Below are 23638 nucleotides of genomic sequence, written 5' to 3'. Positions count from 1 at the left end.
GTCTGCAATTTCAAGGAAGACTCTTTGCCTACTGTAGCTGTTTCTCAGAAGAAATATGTGCCCAAGTTGTGTTTTCTGCCTCTCATAGGATAGTCTGTGCCACCCAAAATGTTAGTCGAGATACATTTCCATGCAGGGTGAAAATTCATAACTGCAGATGGCTTCAACATTTGGAGGTTTTTTATAGTGCTTCAGCATTGTATGAGATTTTACTACGATATGTATGTAGGTTTTGTTTGAGCATATTAGATGTAGGTAGAAAATTATTACTGTTTGGCATTGGCACAGACAACAAAGCTAAACAATGCAGTGCTATCCAGATGGAATGCAAGTAATCTCTCCTGTGGTTATATAGCCTTGGCTAGTTCCCTTATATATATATATATTTTTATTTGCCTTTCTAAATTGTGCTGGTATGTTCTGGTGAAGTCCAATAAGGCCGAAATATATATATATATATATATATATATATATATATATATATATATATATATATATATATATATATATATATATATATATATATATATATATATATATATATATATATATATATATATATATATATATATATATATATATATATATATATATATATATATATATATATATATATATATATATATATATATATATATATATATATATATATATATATATATATATATATATACACTCCAAGTTTGCCCGCAGGCAGGACCGCACTCTCCAGCACTCGACCAGCGGGTAAGGTCAACAACTGCAATTCCATTTGATTTCAGTCCTTGTGTCAATGATCACAGCCTGAAGCGTTTATGGGCTTCTCGCCCTCATCAGAGGCTTGACATCCGGTTCGTGCATGGATACACCCACTTATATTCACAATTACCAGCCCTCAGATGGGCTACTCGAATGAGTGCAACGCAGTGATTTGTGGGGCTGGTAGTCCATTTTCCAGATGGTTGCACGATGATGATAACTACTGTCACTTTTAAGCCCTCAACGGGCCTGGGATTGCATATTAGCCATAAATCCCTGCATTGCTGGTCCACTTGCAGGACTCCAAAAATTCGAAGCTCTGTGGCCCCCAGTCCTCAAGGGGTGGTGCAAGTCCTCGCAGCCGGGCAGCCACGTACAATATGAAAGCTCCAAGTTTGCCCGCAGGCAGGACCTCACTCTCCAGCACTCGACCAGCGGGTAAGGTCAACAAGTGGACCAGCAACGCGTCAGGCTGTGATCATTGACACAAGGACTGAAATCACATGGAATTGCAGTTGTTGACCTTACCCGCTAGTCGAGTGCTGGAGAGTGCGGTCCTGCCTGCGGGCAAACTTGGAGCTTTCATATTGTACGCAGCTGCCCGGCCGCGAGGACTCGCACCAACCCGTGAGGACTGGGGGCCACGGAGCTTCGAATTTTCGGAGTCCTGCAAGTAGACCAGCAACACAGGGATTTATGGCTAAAATGCAATCCCAGGCCCATTGAGGGATTAAAAGTGACAGTAGTTATCATCATTGTGCAACCATCTGGAAAATGGACTACCAGCCCCACAAATCACTGCGTTGCACTCATTCGAGTAGCCCATCTGAGGGCTGTTAATTGTGAATATAAGTGGGTGTATCGTAAACCAACGGCCGGCAATTCTTTATTGCATGCGGCAAGCAACCATCCACCCAGGTTGGTCAAGAGCATCCCCTATGGGGAGTTTTTGAGATTGAAACGCAATAGCACTAGGGAAGTAGATTTTGAAGAAGCCGCACAAGCCAGTGTTATTAGATTTTCGATCAGAGGCTATAATAGGGATTTCCTGGACGTAACCCTTAATAAGGTTAGGAATATGTCCAGAGAAACCCTTCTTACCATAGAGAAGACGAAGAAGGATGAGATGGGGGCAAGTAAATTTAGGATGATAACTACTTTTTCAAGCGATGCCAATGAATTGAGAATAATTATGAGGAAAAACTGGCATATCTTGAAAACAGATAACATCATAGGTTCGGACATTCCACCTGCCCCTTTACTAACTTTCAGAAAGGCTAGATCATTAAGAGATAGCCTTGTCCAAAGCCACTACACACCAAACCTAACACAGGGGGGACCCTAAGGGAGCTTAAAGGTTTCTACCCTTGCGGTAAATGCAAGGCCTGTGTGGGTAGTAAAAGGACATTTACATATCAGGAAACTGGTCTTAAAAAGCCTAAATATATAAGAAAGTTTCTCACATGTAACAGCGCCTATGTGGTATATTGTCTTGAATGCCCATGTGGACTGCATTATATCTGCAGCGCTATTCATCCCGTAAAAGTACGGATTTTAGAACACATGAGGACAATAGCAAAAAACTATGTGACTTACTCAGTGGCAAGACACTTTTTTGAGAAACATGACAGTAACAGGGAGCTGTTACGATATTATGGGCTAGACCAGATCCTTATGAATATAAGGGGAGGTGATAGGAATAAGCAGTTGCGTAGATTGGAATCGAGATACATCATTGATCTGGGAACTAAGATACCTAAAGGAATGAATGTAGGGGAAGAATTAGCAGTTCATCTAGGTGATTAAATTCATTTGGAATAAGTGATTCTATGATTACCCAATATGACCATGAAGTCAGATTTATGTACCTTTTTATGGCCTTTTGTATGTTATGGTCCACAGTGCAATTTAGGAAATGTATTACCTAGAAGTCTAAGCCGATACACGGCATAATATGAAGGACTTCATTTCAGGAACCGCAGCCGATATACGGCATGATTAATTTGTTTGATCCCGTGGAAATTGAAAATTGTGTGTTATGGATTTCAATTTTGATTTCAAATAATGAAATTGAGACGCTTGACAAAATTACATATTATATGGTTTAAATAACTTAGCAATGTTTAAAACTGTTGCTTTTTGATATAGGGATTTGCTTGGAGGTTATTCACCCCAATGTGGCGCCTGAATATGAAATTTGAGTGGTCCTTCTTTTACTACCAATGAGGAATGCATCATGTGAACTTTTACGTGTATTTTAAAGTTTGCCGCATTTCGGCGCGTAATCTGTAAACATTAGACTAACGAAACGCGTCATGTTAACAGGGAAGCGGATGAATTAAAAGTAACTTTGAAAGGAAAAAACCCCTGCGAGTGCTTTCTTTACACCGTAAAGGAGAAGGGAGTGAGCGCATATGTATATACACATATATACACACACACACACACACACACACACATACATACACACACATATACATACAAAGTAATTTTCTAAAGAGTATATATATATATATGCTCTTTAGAACATAACTGTATTCATTTCTTCCCAATAAACATGTATTTCCGGTAGCGCCTAGACACCCCAGGGTTTTGTCACGCTTTATAAATTATTTAATTCATTCATATACATATATATATTAATTGAGGGAAAGTGGGAACCCATGGTAAGAGTTTTGTGAACTACTACAGAAAATAAGTATTCCATTAGTACAACCACTCGAATTAATTATTATTTCCACTGGCATATGGTGCCCTGTGGATCGGTACTACGGGGGCACCATGCATGCACAGTCGAGTAATTATGATCCTGCTCATACCTACAAATGAAGTGTCCCAACGTTAGAAACCACACAATGCCTCCGTTACAAGAAAGCTCCTGCCTTTCGACGGGGCATGCCAGTGGCATTTATATATTCAGTGGTGCTAAGCAGCTCCTACAAGGTCTAGCTGAAGTCGGAGCGCTATAAATAGCAAGTGAGAACAAGTTACTGCATACAAAATATGATTCATCTTGTGAGAAGTAAAAGCGGAACTTGAACAAGTTGTAATAAAATCTTTTTTTGTTTAAAATAAACTACAGGAAGGCACAACATGCTGATTATGACAATTTAGTAAAAGGAAGATCTGTAGCCTACAAAGTATAGTCTAGCATTCAAACCAAGCGCCACACTTTTATAAGTGGTTATTTTACCCTAAAGAACAATTTTTTAAAAAGTGACATTTTCGGCTTGAACAACTGAAGAATTTACAGGGCTATGGTTTAGGATTTCAGATATTTCCTCAATCAAGCAAAAGATGATTCAACTGCACATTCAAAGGGGCCAACCAGTATAGGAAAGAAGAATAAAAAAAAGGCCAGCATTTTCTTATGGTTGCCCGTAGATTCCATTGGTGCCCCCCTCTGAGGTCCAAAATGGCACAGAATTTACTAGGGCCAGAATTCACCATTAATGCTAGCCATACAGCAAGGGGGATCCTTATGTCACAAATAACCTGGGCATATCAGGGTCATCATTTTGTCATGATTCTCCTCCTCCATTTGCCATAGGTGTCCTCCTTTATGACAAGAATTATAGCCAATGTGCTAGCACCAGCATTGGGCCACGGTTTCCCTACCGCATGAGGTGTTTGGCCAGCCGTTTCAGGCCGGCCAAACATGTCATGCTCAGTGAAGCTTTCTCCAGCCCCAGCTGCGTTGCTGGGGCTGGAGAGAGCAGGCACAGGCTCCCAGTCTGCCTGGGAGCGCAGAGTCCCACCGCTCAGGCCAATCCTCAACCTGCTTTCCAGCAGCGTCATGATTGGCCGCAGTGCAGTCTGGGAGCCTGTTCCAGAAGCAGGAAGAGCGCGATGGAGCGGGCAGCGGAGATGGCGATCAGGTAAGTTTTTTGTTTTGTTTTTTGCCAGCTCCTTCCTCTGGCCCGCCCCAACACTTTGGCAGGGGCGTTCTGCTACTTACACGTTTGCAGTTACTATTACTCAGTCTCACTCACTGACACTCACACACAACCGTTCGCTGACACATACACAAACAGAATTATGCACAAAACTGACACACACACATAATTATACCAAAAACAGACACACTCACCAGGAAGCATGCACACAATAAACAATTAAAAGCTACCTCAACTGTCCATTACAGCTAATTGGCCTCCATGTTTTATTATACTAATAGTGAGTAGCAGAGTATTATTTACTATAAGTATTATAAAAATTAGCAGAAAAATAGAGGATGGATCCCTAACTGATGCCTATAGCAGTAGGTTGCCCTTGTGTCCTTTGCAATGATTTTGCCACTTCTGAGGCCAGATGACGCAAAGGAAGTGCCAGGGGTCGCAAGAGGCAAATAAGAGGTTGCAGCAATAACCCTTAATAACCCCTAAATGACGCCCATGGCACTTTCACAGCTGCCTCAAAGAGCACTTGTCACTATTCTGTAGACTCCTATTATGGTAGGTGATTGTTATTCTTGCCTGTCGTGAGTCAAAGTCTTTTATGAGACAAGAACGTAAAGTCCTTACCTGTGCTAGTGCACACCGCAGCTCAAACGCATAGCCTCTTTCATGGCCCCTAATCAGACCTGGTACATCCAGGCCTCATGAGGCTCATGTTCTCACCAGGCACTTGCACTCTCTGACTCCACCTGAATATCAGGTTGAGCGTGTCCTCAACCTGCTGGGCTCCGCTATAGAGCTCTGTGTTTTGGATTCACCAGAAGGGATGTGATCAGGTCCTTGAAGACCACAGACATTGATCTACTTATGCAACAGGTACACGCATGTAAGAATCGGACTCTATTCAGGTTTCACCTGGCTGGGCCAGCTATGGACCTCCATTTAGTTTTAATCACTTTGTAAAATTCGCACTTTATGAGCTACAGTGAGAAGAAGGTGGAAGCTGCACTTGAGGAGACAGGTATCAAAATCAAACACATTGATTTGAGCCAAAGAGTCAGATAGTGTCTGTGTTTGCAAACCGCCACAAAGTGACACCAAGCGTCTCCCTTCCTGCAATAATCAACCACATCGTTCATTTTACAGCAAGATGGAATCCTATCTTTGAGGCCGTAAAATACTATGGGATCATTTCACATTTCAATGAGTGTAGGAGAGGTAGCTGGCTATCGGACAGTTACTGCATTGTGATGTATTGTTCTTTAGAGAAGTGAGTCTTCAACTCTTTTCTATACTGGGGCAGTATTTGGGTGGGTCTGATTGCTACTGGCATGTTGTTCCCGATTCAGCCTACCTTTGCTATCTGTGCCCCGCCACAATACCTGTCTGGGAAGCCTGTGACTGCTGACCCTCACCACCCCAAGAGTCAAGTGTGGAAAAAGCTGCACTTCACCCGGTTCACAGAGCCAGAGCAGGACAGGCCCCAAGGCACCAGTTGCAAACAAGCTAAAGCACCACTGATGAGGCCAGTCCTGGATTGCTCTGTGCATCCGCACACCCCAACCGAGTCAGAAATAATCATAATTATTGGACTCCATAAGATCATGAAGACTTCATGAGGTAGAAACTGTGCACCCCAACAGTGAGCTCTCGTGAGGTATGAGGAACGCGCCTCAGCTGGGAGCTCTCACAGCAGAAGTGTGTTCTTTCACACAAAGACATAACAGGATGCATCACATGACCCAACAAGAGGGATATGGTCCAGAGTCACCTGCATGCAAGTTGTTGGTAAACCCACGATCTTCAATCACACATTTCCGCGACACCACTGAGGGGCATGTCTGAAGATCCTGCTCTCTTCATCACTTTAAAGATTCATCCAATTGTGTGAGTGGCCACCCGCTTTGTAATAATACCGAGTCAATTTCTTGGGTACTTGCCATTTCAAAGTTCCCAGAACATTGCTCTCTAGGTGCTGCCAAAGATTTCCAACATGAATGTGCTAATATTATGATGGTCCTTTATTGTCCATTTGGCCACCCTGAGGTCTGACAACTACACAAATGTTGGGGAAGCAATTGTTGCTTTAGCAGAGCGCACAAGTTAACATGGGGAGTTTGAATACACACCCCTCCGAAACAGATTTTAATTCAAAACCTTTAAACTCCATGACTAACCTTGCACCGAACTTGGAACAAACAATACCAGGTAGATTGTACCAAATCTCTGCTAAAGTTAGTGCAGATTCATAAAAATGTAAAATTTAATTCACAAAGGAAGAAAAGGCATTTCTTATGGAAACACAATCTGAGTCTTGATATGTAAAGTGTTCTTTAAAAGTCAGCGACTCTGCAGTTCTGATCAGATACTACTTTCCACAGGAAGCGTTTTTTTTATATTTGCTAATAACTTTGGCTGGGGAGTTTTGGTTGTGTTACTCACCAGAGGTGGTGAATTTCTGTAGTTTTTAGGCTTTGCCCTGTAATCATAATGTCCCTTCAACGCAAGGTTAAGGGGAATTACATGTGCAATATAAAATATATTATTTTGATTAAGAAAATAAGTCCATCTTCCCTCAAATTCGTTTTTTAGTCAATATAAAAAAACACATGTACATAGACATACCCACACAAAAATACACAGATGATAATTTAACCCCTATGTATATGAAGTGTACATCAAAACTGAAGTCTCTCTATTTACTCACAAATATAGCTGTTACTTTCCACCTTAACAGTAAGTGGAGTCACCCCACTGTTTTTTTAAGCGAATGTTCAATTCACAGGGGTCTCACCTGCATCATTTCAACCTTAAGAAAAATCAGTGACTGTTACAAGCATAAATAAGCGGTTATTTTTCTTCAAATTTGGTGAAAATACATTAGTAAACCTGAAAGCTGTCCATGACTTTTCAAATACCTCTAAAACGAGCTTCAGAAATGTGCAAGATTTTTGCTTTCTTTTCTTCACAAACAGTTATTTTAAATATTATCGAAATAAGAAGGCATATAAAGGTGCCTTTCATTCAAGAAACTCATCTGGCACCACAGAGACCATGACACCCTCCAAATTTTGAACAGGTCAGTAAAACCTGCTATCTTTCCCTCGCTATGGGGGATATCTTTGGTCTTACCTACTGAGAAACCATACTTTCATATACATCTTTCAGAGTCCATTTCACTGTCGATGGATCTAAAAAAAAAAAAAGGAGAAAAATAAACCTAAAAGGGTATACAAACTCATTTTGGAAGCGGAAAGGAGCAGCTATTGCTGGAGGAAGCCGGGAAACCAGAGTTGCTCTGCTAAACTCAGTTAATGTCGGTAATTCAGAGGAGATTTCTTCCAGGCCAAACAACATGGTTGCCAGAAGCAATCATAATTGTTCAAGCCCACAAGCACTGCTCAGTAGCACACAACCGTCTCTCTTTAATGTGCAGGCTATTTTTAACCTCTCGTGCTCGACATGCTAAGGTGAGGAAAAGCCGACGTTGAGCAGTCCTTCGGCACAGACAAGTTCGCCACGGTTTGCCAGAAAAAAGCAATAATCATTAATTCCCGATTTATTTTTTTTCTATCCTGCTGGATTTTGGTAGCTGCAAGAACTACATTTCCGAAAAATAATTCGATAGATCTGCGATTTGCTCATGAAAGCGCTGGGTAAATATAATTACATTCGCAGGGTCTGCCCCTAGATGGGACAAGGCGCGACAAGGCCCTTCTGATCTTTGATTTTCATTAAAGCCACAGTGCCTTTTGGAGTAGGACTGCGTACAATGAAAGAAGAGCAAAGACACAGGTGCAGACTGCTTAAACTATACGAAAGGTACTGTAACAGGCAAAGAAAGAGATAACCTGGGCTTGGTGTTAGATATGTTTGTCATTATCAACGCAAAGAAGAGAATTTCACTGCATGTTCTCAAGCGCACAGCACATTATTCAAACAGAAACCTATCACAAAAAGATGGTTAAGCAGTATACGACAAGACAAAATGGCTCGCTGTGTTACAAGGATCCTGTGGCATTTTTTGGGTATCATATACAGGCACAAGAAACACCTCGAATAATATATACCAAATAGCAAACATCAGGGAGTGAAGAGTCATAAAAAACAGAGAGGGAATAAATGGAATAAAAGAGAAAGATGACAAAAGCGGGGAAAATGATATGCATGTCTAAGTGTGTGTGCAATTGTACTCAGCAAGAAGTTTGTTTTGAATTAGGTACGAAATCTTTCTGCAGTTCCTCCTGTTATGTTATCTTCTGTTATGTAGATTTTTTAGAGCGCACCATCAGCCGGAAGGATATCATTGCGCTGAGCAGGCGTAAATCTAGTCAAATTTAAGGCTTAGTTGGATAACTCGAAAAGCCAGGTCTTCAGTTTCTTGTGGAATTTATTAAGTGAGGAGCAGTCTCTAATGTGTGGAGCACGTTGTTCCATGCTTTAGGAGCGATATAGGAGACGGCTCGAACACCGGATATGGCTTTTCGTATGCATGGGATGTTTGCAGATAGGAGTCCAGACAAGCAGAGGTGTCTGGAAGGTTTGTGAAAGTAGATGGGATTGTTGTTGTATGTTGGGCCAGTGTTATGTCGTGGCTGGAAAGTGTGGGTGAGGAGTTTGAACTGTGCTCGTTTGTGTATGGAGAGCCAGTGGTGCTCCTTCAGGTGTGGTGTGATGCGAGTCTGGCATGGGTGGATGAGAGTGACTCTGGCTGCTGCGTTCTGAAAGAATAGAATGTGTTCCAGTAGTCCAGAATGCTTGTAACGACGACAAGCATGACTGTTTTCCGCGTGCTGATTGGGAAATATTTGGAAATCTCCCTCAGTATTTTCAGGGTATGGAAGCATGATACAGAGACAGCGTTGACTTGGGCGGTCATGTTGAATTTGCGGTCGATCCCAAGTTTCTTGGATTGGGTGGTTGGTCATCGGCCCTAGCTCTGTTGGCCACCCGACAGGTCCATTGGTGAAGTCCTCTTCCTGAAGATCGCATTTTGGTCTGGTCGGTGTTCAGCTTCAGACAGTTGGTCTTCATACAGTGGGCGATTTCAGTCAGGCAGGCATTGAACCTGATCCGGGTACTGGCCGTCTTGTGCATGAGGGAGAGAATGGAGTTCCAAGATGTCAGCTATGTTGATGTCGTGAGAGCAGATGATGCTGGCTAGAGGGTCGGGCTAAGGGAGAATCCATGAGGTGGAGTTGAAGGCATCAGAGGTGCAAGGTGCCAAGCTGAATGACAGTGCCCTTCCAGTGAGGACGAAGCCGAGTTATCAGAGTGTGTGTGCTTGGATCTCAATGTCGTCTAGGCACTGGATGAGGATGGGATGGGAGACCATGTGTAATGCTCTGGAGAAGAACAGGAAGATGAGGGTCAACATATCTCCTCCTTTCAGAGTTATGCGGATGTCATCCGCGGAGGTGATGAGAGCAATTTCCAAGCTGTGGTTGGGTCTCAAACTAGATTGAGCAAAGTCAAGGAGTTGGTGTTCGATAAGACGTCTGTTGATTTTCTCTAAGGCGTTGCATGGAAATGGTCTGTAGTTGGTGAGTGATGAATGGTTAGCGGGTGGGTTTCTTCATCAAAGGAGGGACAGTTGCATCTTTCCAAGCCTCTGAAGGTCTCAGAAGAGATTGAGGCATTCAGAATGGGTCGGAGCATCGGGCTGATGGGTTGCAGACCTCTGGAGTAGGCTGGTGGGGACAGTGGTCCGATGGGGTGCTGAGTGGATGGGCTTTATGGTGGCAGCGGCTCTTCTGGGGTGAAGATGGGCCATGTGGTCAGCATTTGTCCTTTGGATAAGATCAGGAGGAATTTCGTAAGGTCTGTAGAGTCTGGTGGTGGGGTGAAGTTGCTGTATATGGCAGCGATTCTGTTGCTGAAGAATTGAGAGAGATTGCTGCTGAGGTCCTGAGAGCGGGTGAGATAGTTGGAGGCGCCTGGGCTTCTGGCGACATGAAATCCTTCATGATGATGAAGAATTCCTTGGTTTAGTTGGCACTGGCATCGACACGTTTGGCGGTCAGTAACATTTGGTGGGAGTATCTCAGAGCAGATTGGAACATGCTACTGTCTACATTGTCCTGGCTCATTTTCCATTTGCGCTCCAGTTGTTTGCAGTGGAGATTCATCAGTCTGAGTTCCTCTATATGCCAGCTGGCCTGGGGTCTAGGTCTTGTTGTATTACTATGTTTGCGGGTGGCATGGAGTCAGTGCAGAAAGTGATCGGATTGTTTACTCTCTTGATGGCTTTGGGAAGGCTGCTGCTGTGTTCGGGTCAGTGGTGGTTGAGAGCGGTTTTCTAGTACTGGTCAGTGATGCTGTTCCAGTTTTGATGGGCTGGTCTGGGGATGGTGCATGTGCATTGGACTGGGACAGTACAGTTGAACTTTGATGAAGGCGTGGACGGTCCTGGAGAATGGTATAGGCGTGTCTACTTGGTTGTTGTTGAAGGTGTGAAAATAGGGTCTAGGAAGTGTCCGGCGAACTAGGTGAGTCACTAGTTGGTCAACCAGTGATTGAGGAACACCATTCTCTTCTCCAAGTGGATGTGGAGAAATTTCTTAAACAATGTACCATACTATAGTGTTAGCTTCCCCAGGAAGGTTCCCGAAAATCAAGCTACAGGCATGAAAAGTTAATTTAAAAAAGTAGAATAAGGAGGATGGCAAGTGTAAAAAAAAAAAAAAAATAAATAAATAAAAAAAACACTGATTCTGTGACAAGTCATTTACCAGTTTTTGATTTGCAAAACAGGTTTATTAATTCCATCCTGCATTCGCAAACATTCTTAAAGTGTTATCGATACAGGGGTCGAGCCACCAGACCCATGACTGGAGACATTACCCCAATATTGACAAGCTGAATACTGCTTTAACAACGCCAATTAGGAGAAACGACAGGAAGCATCTGCTACCTGCTGCTGTGCCTGGCCCTTCGGTATCCCTGGCACTGCTGGGCTCGCCCAAGTTTCAAGGACCATGAAGGCAGTGCCAGAACTAAAGTGCGACTAGGGACATAAGTAAGGTTTCATTTGAGCTTGAGCAGGTCTTCACCAGAACTCAACCTCAGAACTCCTTCGAGAGCATTGGAACCTTAACTCGCGTACATCTATTCATCGCTGCACTAACAGCGCAGTGCACAGCCAGTCATACGTTTTGTATCTTGCACTCCTTCCACTGAATTCATCAATGATGTAGGACTGGCTGGCAAGTGGGAGTGGGTTTGCTGTGGCCAGATTTAGATCAGGAAACCAAGCCAAAGCAAACAGGAGCACTAAAGTTACCTACAACAGTCAGCCAACCTTCACAATCACGATTTCATTCAATTCTGGTTTGTTTTCAATTAGAAAAGGAAAAAACACCATTGTTCAAGCTACATGTCAGACGTGTAAGTACTCAGGATCATTCCATCTCTGCGTAAACCGTATGTGTTGTTAATTTGAAACCAATGGCAAAATGCAGCGTACGTTCTGGTGTTTCCAGAGCACTGCAGTAACCTAGCTTGGGGTCAGTGGATTGCTTTACATTCCAAGTGTTTGCATAGGACTGATGTACGGTAAAAGGTCAGAAACGAGGAGGTGTGGGGGACACCAGAAGGGATAGTGGGCAGATCCGTAAGAGTATAATGCGCATGGCAACATCGTAAAGAACTCTTTAGAGCACAGGCACTACATATTTACACATTAAGCACTGGATATGAACAGCGACATTGTGGGAGGCAGTGGATACGACTACAAACACCCTTTGACCTGCCCAAAGAGATTACAGAGTTGGCAGCTTGACCCACTGTTAGCCACTCAAGAGCCACCGCTTTGCTGCTAGGAGTCCAAGGGATGGGCACGGAAGGGCAACTGCAGACAATAAACAGGACTCTCCGGACACTGTGCACTTTCTGTTCCTGCCGCTGCCCCCTGATCCCCGACACCAGGGACAGCGAAGGCTGTCCCAGGGGTGCCAAAGTGCAACCAGGCGTAGAAGCGCCTTCCAGTTTGAAGCCAATTGTAATTGTATTTAAATAGTGCTGACTACCCATGACGAGGCATCAAAGCACTTTTTCAGCGAGTAGCACAATACTCCGGAACCCAAAAAGGATTAGTGGTGAGTTCGTATAGGGAAATATGAAATTAATTTGAGCGGTGGACATGTTAGTCTGTAATCTGGATTGAAAAGGATAATGGAGGGATAGAAGCAGGAAGGATATGCATTAATATGGTAGCACACATGGACCTAAGCTCACTGCTTAGTGCTTGTAGCTGCCACCCCTTGACCTTCTCCTGCCTCCGAGTTGCCTGGGGTGGGACCAAGAAGCCATCAGGATCAAGGATGCTCCATGTCACTTCCATTACCTCTACACTAATGCAATGGGCTTTGTCCGCTTCTTACTGAAGTCGAGTTTTTATCAACTACCACTTAGCATGCACTGAGCCTAAAAGGGGTTGAAGGAGGTTGGTGGGGTGCAGTATAACTCACATTGTGATGGTACAGTGGCGGCCACTTAACACAGCTGCACCCGTGCTGCTACAGATGGTTCAGAAACCCATTTGGAACCCATTTGCGGACAAACAAACAAAAAACACACAACAGCAGTTTTTTGTTCTTTTGTGTTACTGGGTTTTCTTATAAGCCCAGCACTTCCAAGGCAGTCTGTGTATACAAGGCAGAGTGAGCTGAGCGAATCAAACACCTGGGAGGAAAAGCAGGTCTGAAAAGCAAGGCCTGGAAGTCACTTTAGCTCGCCTTCAATATGGCAGACCACGAGGGTGACCCCCCCCCATTCCTTTCTCTGAGTTCACACTCACACCCCTATTCTGACCGTCACCATGGGGAGAAATCACAGTATGAAAATATGAGACCTTCACAATGCACCTCTATTCTGACCTGCACCATGCGCTGAAAACAGTCCAGAAATATGAGACCTTCACAATGCACCTCTATTCTGACCGGCACCATGCGCTGAAAACAGTCCAGAAATATGAGATCTTCACAATGCACCTCTATTCTGACCGGCACCATGGGGAGAAATCACAGTATGAAAATATGAGACCTTCACAATGCACCTCTATTCTGACCGGCACCATGTGCTGAAAACAGTCCAGAAATATGAGACCTTCACAATGCACCTCTATTCTGACCGGCACCATGCGCTGAAAACAGTCCAGAAATATGAGATCTTCACAATGCACCTCTATTCTGACCGGCACCATGCACTGTAAACAGTCCCGAAATATGAGATCTTCACAATGCACCTCTATTCTGACCGGCACCATGCGCTGAAAACAATACAGAAATATGAGACCTTCACAATGCACCTCTATTCTGACCGGCACCATGCGCTGAAAACAGTCTAGAAATATGAGACCTTCACAATGCACCTCTATTCTGACCGGCACCATGCACTGAAAACAATACAGAAATAGGAGACCTTCACAATGCACCTCTATTCTGACCGGCACCATGCACTGAAAACAATACAGAAATATGAGACCTTCACAATGCACCTCTATTCTGACCGGCACCATGCGCTGAAAACAGTCCAGAAATATGAGATCTTCACAATGCACCTCTATTCTGACCGGCACCATGCGCTGAAAACAGTACAGAAATATGAGACCTTCACAATGCACCTCTACTGTCATCACATACTGAAATAACAGTAGGGAGACATTAACAGTGCCTCTATTCAGACCCGAACCTTTTTCTGAAATTATAATGCACAGACTTTCACAATGCATCTCTGCACTCATCTGTACCACGCACTTCAAGGCGCTAGCTCCTAAAGTGATCCTCCAGTGTCGTTGGCCTGTGCACTACAATGCCGAGCCTTCCTCCAAAACATGCCCCTATTATGCCTTGCGTCATTCACTGGTTCATTTACATACTAATGGTCGAACGCATACCATACAATGCCAAACAGAAACAACATATTCCACTGGGGAGCTGAAGAAAGCCCTTATTTTCTCATAGTACAAGTCAGGTGGTCGCAAGTCAGCTGTAGCAATATGCTTAATTTGACAATTTTAACAGTCTTCAATCAGAGAGGGTGACTTCGTTTTAAGGGAATCAATTATTATATTAATTAAAAACACCTGGCGTTAAAAAAAAATTTGTGAAGCAGCTAAGTGTTTTAAGTTCAGTCCGGTTTATCCTTATATCCAAGAAGGGGGTGGGGCGTGCATATACAGCTGAAAATCTGCACACTTGCCATGCCATGCTTATGACACATAGATATTTATATATATATTATCTACTGGCGGTCGCCAGTAGATAGTTATAGTTAGGACCGTGTTTCCATAGGAAATACGCAACATTCTATTTTGAATAACTTTGGCGCCGATTGACGAATCCACGCAAACTTTTCAAAATAGATGGGGCGCTCCGCTCCGCTCCTACCCTGAAAGTCTCGGGGGGGATTCGTCAAGCGGGGGCTGAGAAAAAAAGGAGGGGTCCCAAAACGCGTTTTCCCCATGCATTTTTCCATAGGACCTTAAGTCCAAGCTGCAGCCCGAACGGCTGAACAGAATTACTTGAAATCTGGAAGAGAGGTAGTCCTCAGGTCAGGGATGTGCCTTTTGCAGGTCTGGTGTAAATCTGTTCAGTATTTCCTGAGAAAATAGCATTTAAATCAATATATATATCTATAGGCGCGCTCCGAGCGCGTACCGTAAGCTTACCGTACGCACACGCTGCCGTGCGTGAGCGCGATTCTGATTGGTTGTTAGATCTTAGTAAACATTCGAATCGGTCGAAACCAGGAAGTGTCGGCCGCCATTTTGTCTCTCGCAGTCTGAGGGGGTGAAAAACAAAGGTGGATAACGTGAAAAGGGGGCAGGCTGGACAGTTCCTGACAACCCTAGCCTTGGTCAGGGGGTCCCAGAAGGACCCCCAAGGGCAAAAATGTATTTTAATTTTTTTACGAAAAATCGCGGAGTGCGCGTAGCGTACGCGCACGGTAGAAACGGAAAAATTCCGCGAACTACGTAACGTGGGCACGCGGTGCGCGAAGCGGACCGCGCACCCACAGCGCACAGTGAAAAAAACTTAAAATAAATACATACATAAATTAGCATTTAAAAAACCGTACAAATTCACTGAAAAAACCATAGGTTTCACACACGTTATAGTTAGGAATTAGCATTTAAAAAACCTTGCAAATTCACTTAAAAAACCATAGGTTTCACACATGTTATAGTTAGCTGGGCATTTCACTCGTGAAAAACCAATGAAATTCCCCCGTTATAGTTAGGTCAGATAACTATAACTCGCGCGCCCGCAATCCAGTGCTCATGACGTCACATATTACATCACTCATGACATGGTCAGTGGCATTACTCATGACATCACCGATGAGATCATCCTTGTGATAGAGTGGCGGTCGCGCGAGTTATAGTTATCTGACCTAACTATAACGGGGGAATTTCATTGGTTTTTCACGAGTGAAATGCCCAGCTAACTATAACATGTGTGAAACCTATGGTTTTTTAAGTGAATATATATATATATATATATATATATATATATATATAACAACACTGATAACATCATATATTATGACTGAAATTACATCATTAATGACATCACTGTCCATGGCAAGTGCAAAAGTTAAAGTTATATTTACTTCATTTAACCACAACTGGTGAATTTCCATGGTTTTTAGAGTTTACAATGCTACATTTCAACTAACAATTTCACCTAATTACGTCACATTAATCTAATTTTTTTCTGTACATTTTCAAGTTCTTTTTTTTACCATGCCTTATAATAGCTGTCACTTTAACCTTTTTTTTTTTAGCAACTTTCTAGGGTTGTTTTTTAAACAAAATCAATATATACAAGACAAGACTATTGGCTTTATAAAGGGGCCACCATTTTAATATATAAAGGCTGGACTATTGAGTTCTGCCATCAGTATATAAAGCCAAGCCTATTGGCTTTATCAAATAAGAAGTACCTTAATAAACCAATATTGACATGTTTGGAATCATTATAACCATTGCATTTTATAACCATATTCAAAGATATTAATCATTAACAAGCATTAACAAGCATTGCAATATTTATCAATAAACATTTAGATAAAGCTATCTCGTTCATAACAACATTAAACATTTGTCTGTCTTTCTATTACTCTCCTCAGACCAGATAATGTCCATGTACTACCAAGGCGAAGAGTTTTATATAGCGTGAACTTGACCCAAAGGTATCGGGTATCAGAGCGCTTTACACAGCACCAGTTGCGTTGCATGAGGAAACATTCATTTTTGTTAGGCACGGGGAGATTCAGTGATTTGCCAAGAATCACAGGATGTTCAGCGTCATTGCCGAGACTCAAACCCGGTTCCCCAGATTCGAGGTTGACCACCGTAGCCGTTAGGCCAACTCCTCTCCCCATTGGAGTTAAGTTCTATGGAGCACAGGAAAGAAAGGTTTATTTTATTAAATTATTTTCTGTAGGGCTGGTGCACAATGTGCAGTCCCTCAACACTCAAAAACTTGTTGGTGGTGCTCCTGCCCCGATTAGGGCACCACAGTGCGTTAATAAAACTGCAAATTAGTCAGCAAAGGGCATTATTGGGTGTTGCTTCCCGTGACAAGTGACTAATAACTGACAGGCATTGGCCGCTCATTTACTATTCTTTTTTTGCCCATTATTTTTTGGGGGGTCACGGTGCCACCCAGAACACCCTAGTATCCTTTTTCGTTGCCCTGTGGCCTCGCGGCTCCCCTGCTAGCACCCATTTCAGGTGCCACAGGGGCCAGCTAAGAGTTTAATTGACTGGGAGCCCTGGTTCCACCCACAACTTTTCAAAACATTGGGTAATGTAAAGGGGGGGGGGGGGGGGGGAGGCCCATGGCTCCCTCTGCCACACCACGTCCCCTGCCAGCACCCATTCCAGCTGAGGTGGGAGACAGCTTGACTGGTATTATCCCACCAGGGGGGAACATTCTGTGTTTCCTACCTGTAAGAGAATTGGCAGGGAGAAACATTTCTGTTCCCGCCAGGTGGAAGCAATATGATACACGGACAGGGAATAACAGTGTCCTGGGGAATGGGGTTTGGACACTGCTATGCTGCGGCCCGGGGGGATGGGGTTCCAGGGCCATTAGATGGTTCAGGGAGGGGAGCTCAACGTTCCCCTCTCTAAATATATTCAAATTGTGGCAAGCGTAAAGGTCACCGGGGCCATTAGATGGCTTTGGAAGGGATTAGTAATCTATGAAGGTCCATACACTTGGGTTTGTGGACGTTCCACAGAATCCAAATTAAAAAAAGTATTAAAATCTAATTGGACAATGGAGCTTTTTCTCCTGTTGTCCATTTCAGGTCTGTGATCACAAACTCAAGTCTGTGAAGCCAAAGATCTCCAATTACCTGTAAATAAATGCTGTGGCCTCCAATAGGGGATCAGGGAATTGTTCAACGAGTCCTAAAAAAAATTGGGAAGAGCTAAAATGTGACGTGGGTACCATATCTTGACCCAGGTGTGGGTGTGGCCCCAAAGGGACCGCCCCTTAAGTAAACATTTTTTTTTTAAACCCCCAAAACGTTTTTCCGCTGACTCATCACCCCTAACACAGCGCCCATGGTCTGGCCAAGGTACCACAAACCCACAGCAAGAGTCTTGGACCTATGTTGGACCTTCTGAAGGATAGACCACTCCGGAACCAAGTCCACTGACCCATTTAAGGTCTAAAATGCGTCTGTTTGTCTTCTTGACCACTATACCATGGTCTCTGAACCCTTAAAAAAAATATAATAATTAGGGTCCACCCAAAGGACAGATCTTGCAGGCAATTCCCACTGAGCCCAATGGTAGGTGATGCATGGTGGGGTTGGGCTGAGAATAGTGTCTCGCTGTGGGTTTGCCACTGGTCCTGTGGCAAAGCCCCACTGGTCAGTGCTAAAGGACGCACCCAGTCGGGGTTGGTTGTCCACAGCAGGTTAGCTGCCTATGTTGGCTAAGATCACATCCCTGCAGTAGGCCAGATCCTGTGGCCAACCCCCTCCCGGTGTACATGGACATTGTTATCAATGATGTCAACAATGAGGTCATTTAATATGTCATGAATTATGTCATATGTGAAGCCATAATCATGCATGAAGGGGGTTCTAGTATGTATACTTGTATTCTTTCCTGCAAGCTGTCTGACCAAGCCCACTCGAGTGGGTGTTTTGGGGCTCGGGTAACCCATTAAATTTGCGAGCAAACTGCCTCTCTGGAACAGACCACATGTACTCCAACTATGGTGCTGCTTCACGGCGAGTGCCATTTTGGGATTACTTGAATATAAAGAAACTGTGGATCGCTCCACATATATCAGAAAGATGATAGGTTTTTGCTTCGGAGCATCTACGAATTAGATAAGGTTGTGAGAAACTAATGATCATCTGCTTAAATATGTGATGTAACACAAACGGTGGTGAGATTTATTAGCTATGAGATGCAGCCCCAAGACTAGAACAAGCAATGGTAAAGCCAACAGGTCTCATCTTTGTGACCTATTATCTTTGTCAATGGTTTTAGACATGTTGCACATAAGCTGTGATTGTTCTGCAGTTTAACCAATGATTAGGGCTAATAAAGCCTACATAGCTACCTGCGTAACTTTGTAGGCGTGTGCACCAAGCATGCACATCCCTACAAAACAACACAAGCATTTTTTTTGTTTACTGATCCGAGTTAGATCAGCAGATAAAAAAAATAAATAAAACGAGTGATTGAGGAAAGAACACATGGTGGGGAATAATGAATGTGTAGGGCAACACGTAGGACAGGGAGAAGCAACAGGGAGGGCGGGCCGGAAGCAGCAAGGAAGGCGGGCCGGAAGCAGCAAAGAGGGCGGGCCGGAAGCAGCAAAGAGGGCGGGCCGGAAGCAAGACTTGTGGGGGGGGGGGGGGGGGGGGGAGGGCGAAGCAAGACAGGTGGGGGCGAAGCAAGACGGGGGTGGGGGCGAAGCAAGACGGGGGGGGGGACGAAGCAAGACAGGGGGGGGGACGAAGCAAGACAGGGGGGGGGACGAAGCAACACAAACAAGCAAAGAACAAGCATACACAGTTACTGACATTCATGGTCATCAAATTACCTACATCAAAAGGATGAAAGGCTGATCTGGTATGTGGACTCCGGCCCTTCAGATCGGAGCAGATATCAGCAGAGAGTGTTTAACTCACTGAGCCAGCTTAGCAGCTGCCAGAATCCGAGTGATACCACACGGAACAGGCCGGAAAGTCTTCTGCAGGGATTGGATGGTACGAAAAATCCTTATGCAGAGTTAATTTTTACAGCTGATTCCGATCCATTACAAACCGGATTGAGACATGCGCCTTTTTACGGAAGACACCAAGATATGCAAAGAGGGGGAAAATCTGGGAGCAAATAAAAAAACACTGAGGCGGACATAAAAATCTTGTAAAGTGAAATTCGTGTTGGCTTTTGGCACTACCCAAGCGCCAGATGTGCTCTGTTCTAGATTCCGCATAATCAGAAAAAAGAGTCCTCCGTACTGTAGTCGTAGAGAAACATCCGGTACAGAGCTACAGGTGTAAAATGGATATTGTTACACTCCGACAGTTCTATATTTAGTTTACTTACATAGTTACATCATGAGAATGGCTACACACTTACAGAATAATATTAGCGATACACAAGGAGCATTGCTCCGCTGTTACATAGCAAGTACAGTTAGCTGGCTACATAATTACATATGTAGTTACTTGGTTGCAGTTAGTACAGTAACAGTTTTCGATGGCCCTATTCTGAATCCATCATTCTCATGCAGAGGCTTAAACAAGCATTGTCAAAGGAACCAGGACCTATTAGCTTTGCTGATGCTTTTTGTAGAAGCAGAGCAGCATTGGCAATAAGCAAAATGCAATTTTCAATGTTCTATTGCTCAGTCGACCTGCAATGTCCAAGCCACTGGGGTTAAAATGTTGGTTAGACAGGTCCAGCCCGACCATCACCCTTTGGGATAACGCCAGTATGTCCCAGAGGTGAATTGTAACCAGTGATGGTCCATTGAACCGCCATGTGCCATCAGAGAAGAGTTAAAGGTGATCACGCCACGCTCAGAGTGGAATCTGTGCACCATCAGCCCTGGGACTGGCAAAAGCCATGCCACTGGAAGGCAAAGAAACTTTCCCACAACAGGCCCATTTGAGAGGACTCCCCGAAGCGCTGAGGGGGCTCACGCAGGTTGACATAGTAGATGTTAAATGCTGCGAATGGTAAAGCAAGACCCCCCTGCAGCATTTTGACCATTGTGGAGTCGCCAGGGTTGGTTGAACAGGTTCTTCTTGTTAATTGGAAATATAACGGCTTTATACTGTCAATTTCTGTACTGGGACTCCAACGTATTAGTACCAATGACGTCATTGGAGATCATTCTAGCGCTATAAAAACCTGCAAATAAATAAATTGTCCTCGGTTTTCTAAATCACACAGAGTGACACATACAGAAGTTGTATGTAACATGTATGTTGTAAATTCCTACAAAAACAAAAGATTGCCTCTGTAGGATAAACATCGCATTGTATGAAATGTCAACGTCATCAATAAAGTGTGTTAAAAAAAAAGTGGAGTTGCCAAGGTGCAAATCAGTCAAGCACAGAAAAGAAGAGGTATTCTGTATCCTTAATGGGGAGGAAGCTGAATTAATTGTCATCAAGAATACGCATGTCAACGGCATCACTCGATTTTGATGATCGCGCAGCCTGAAGGATGCTCATCTCCACAGGAAGCGGCAAAGTAAGCAGAACGCTGGCCACGCCGCCTGTCGCCGAAAGGGGGCTTCCTCAACAAATGTGATACGAAACACAGATTCGGTTTCCATGGACAGACACTGGGGGCCAAATGCCACCAAAAAAGGAAGAACTCTGTTGGAGTAATTAAACTTGGTATAAACCAAGAGGAGACCCGAGCAGCAATTCGGATTAAACCGAATTGTGGGGGGGGAGGGAATCATATGGAAAAGTTTAGAACACATGACCATATGTTTAGGAGAAGATGGTGCTATAAGGATTTTAATAATGCAAAAAACATCCCTGTAAACTTGAAGTGCATGAGTAATTTTATTCAAGTGGTGCGAGTTTTGGACATCATTTCGCGGATCTTCAGTACCTCTCGGGCTAGCAGTCCGGATTCTTGGGGTGGACCCAGCTCAGAGTGTGAGGGATTCCATCTGTCTGGGGTGAGGCGCCTGCCCTTTCATTTTCGACCTCTGGGTGGCGTACCTCTGCTGTGCCCGTCTCGCCTCAGCTGCACGGAGGGCAGATCAGGACACCAGACAGACAGACAGAGGGAGGGGTCAAGGAGCCCTACCAACATATCACATTTTAAGTTTAACTAAAGCTGTCCAAGCAGTTACAAACGCTTAGTAAGTCAGTGTGCACTGCAGAATTGGCAACATCCAGAATTGCCCCACGTGGACCAACATGCCATGTTAAAGCATGACCGGAAAAGCTAGAGGCAATCTTGGAATGTAAAAAAACATACATTTTCCCTAAATTCCCAATTCAGTTTATGTTACATGTTATTTATTTTCTTCTGACATAGTTTCCCGTCCAGGTCCAAACAGCATTCTTTACCAGACTCACCCCCTCCCCCCAATTAAGGGGCTGAAATAAGTGTGCAGCTGTCACGGCACTAAAGAAAAAGAAAAACAATGAATTGTGTATTTCATTTATTATTATAATTGGACTTGGGAGCTCTTTTTCGTGGCACTAATTGAGTTCTCTCAAGAAAAGATAAAGGGGAATTTAGCTTAATTCTTGTTTTATATGTCTTAGCCTAATTTTACTCCTGGGGTGGCTTTGATTTGGTGTAATTTCTGCATGTGGGAGACGGGGTTGAGCAGAAAACGTCTTGCAGGAAGTCTAAACCCGATGTGGACCGGAGCAGAGAGAGATTTGCTACTCCAATGTGTCTCCCACCAGTATCTGGTGTGACTTTTATACACAAGGTATTACCTCGCATATATTTTTTCACACAGATTGTGTCTAGTAAATGCAACTTCCATGAAAGTAATGCGTAATTCTTTAGACCATGCTCCACATAGGACTACTCGAATGCCCACTTCTACAAACTGAAAATAACTTACAGAATACATTAACAGAAATATAAACATACCCACGCCAGCAGCCTCATATTTTCAATTGAAGGTGGGTAATATATTTTAATCCAGGAATGCCAGCGAGGCCCGACCAGTGCCACATGTTCAGGATGTATATACGAAGGACATGTGTTCCATTTTGATTAAGTGTAAGAAAATTATTTAGTGGGACAGCTAAACTTTTATGCAAGTTAATTAAAACAATATTAGTAGTTTATCCCAAAGCAAAAACAAGTCAGACTAGATCATAGGTCCCCAAGAGGACTCGATACACAGGCAAAGAGGAACATTGGTCTCTATAAACCTTTTATTTCCGATCTTGCTGTAACATTATGCTAATTCAGACAACAAACACTGCAGATGGGGAAGCAGAGCCTCGGAAGTTCCCTCTTACCCGCAGAGAACCACAACAACCCGGCAAGCAGACCGAGTGAGCGGGGAGATTCCTTCCGGGACCAGAATCAAGCTCAAATTAGGTTCAGTACGCAAGAGTATGTCAGAGGGCAGGGAAGTATTGAAACTATGCACTGCGTCTGCATAGGTCCCAGCTCTGCTATTGGGCACTACTTTATGGGCGGAAGGTTACGGCACATTTCGACGGGTCTTCACATTCCTCACATTCTTTCGCCATTGCCAGTGACTGCTAGATTAGAAGACTAGAGGTGCAAAGCTGGGAATCGGGAAGAGAAAAAGGCGGCGGCAAAGCTCTACTTATGAGAAAATACAGAAATGCAACCCCGAAATGAATGGCACTGTATTAAACGCCGACACGAAGAATGGGTGATTAACGCGACAACATTCCACCCATGGCAGAGCACCTCAAGTTTATTCACCTTAGTCCTTGCTTCCACCCTACCCTTAAAATGGCGGTCATCAAATCCTCCTTTATTTAAGCTG

At 43.7% G+C, this 23638-nt stretch overlaps 1 protein-coding gene across 5 annotated transcripts in view; it reads right to left on the bottom strand.

Annotated features, from left to right (window-relative positions):
* NEK6 (NIMA related kinase 6) overlaps window positions 1–23638 on the bottom strand; it is a 516220-nt gene that overhangs the window by 440330 nt on the left and 52252 nt on the right. Inside the window, exon 2 of one of the 5 annotated variants that reach the window (XM_085613748.1) lies at window positions 7767–7825. The exons of the other annotated variants lie outside the window; for them this stretch is intronic. The gene's annotated coding sequence lies outside the window, so the exon portion shown is untranslated. The remainder of the gene's footprint in view (window positions 1–7766; window positions 7826–23638) is intronic. 5 annotated transcript variants of the gene reach the window in all.

The sequence above is a fragment of the Triturus cristatus genome, chromosome 1_2 (genome assembly GCF_964204655.1).
Source record: "Triturus cristatus chromosome 1_2, aTriCri1.1, whole genome shotgun sequence".
NCBI lineage: Eukaryota > Metazoa > Chordata > Amphibia > Caudata > Salamandridae > Triturus > Triturus cristatus.
The sequence above is the reverse complement of the archived record's forward strand: the minus strand, read 5'-3'. Positions and strand labels throughout refer to the sequence as shown.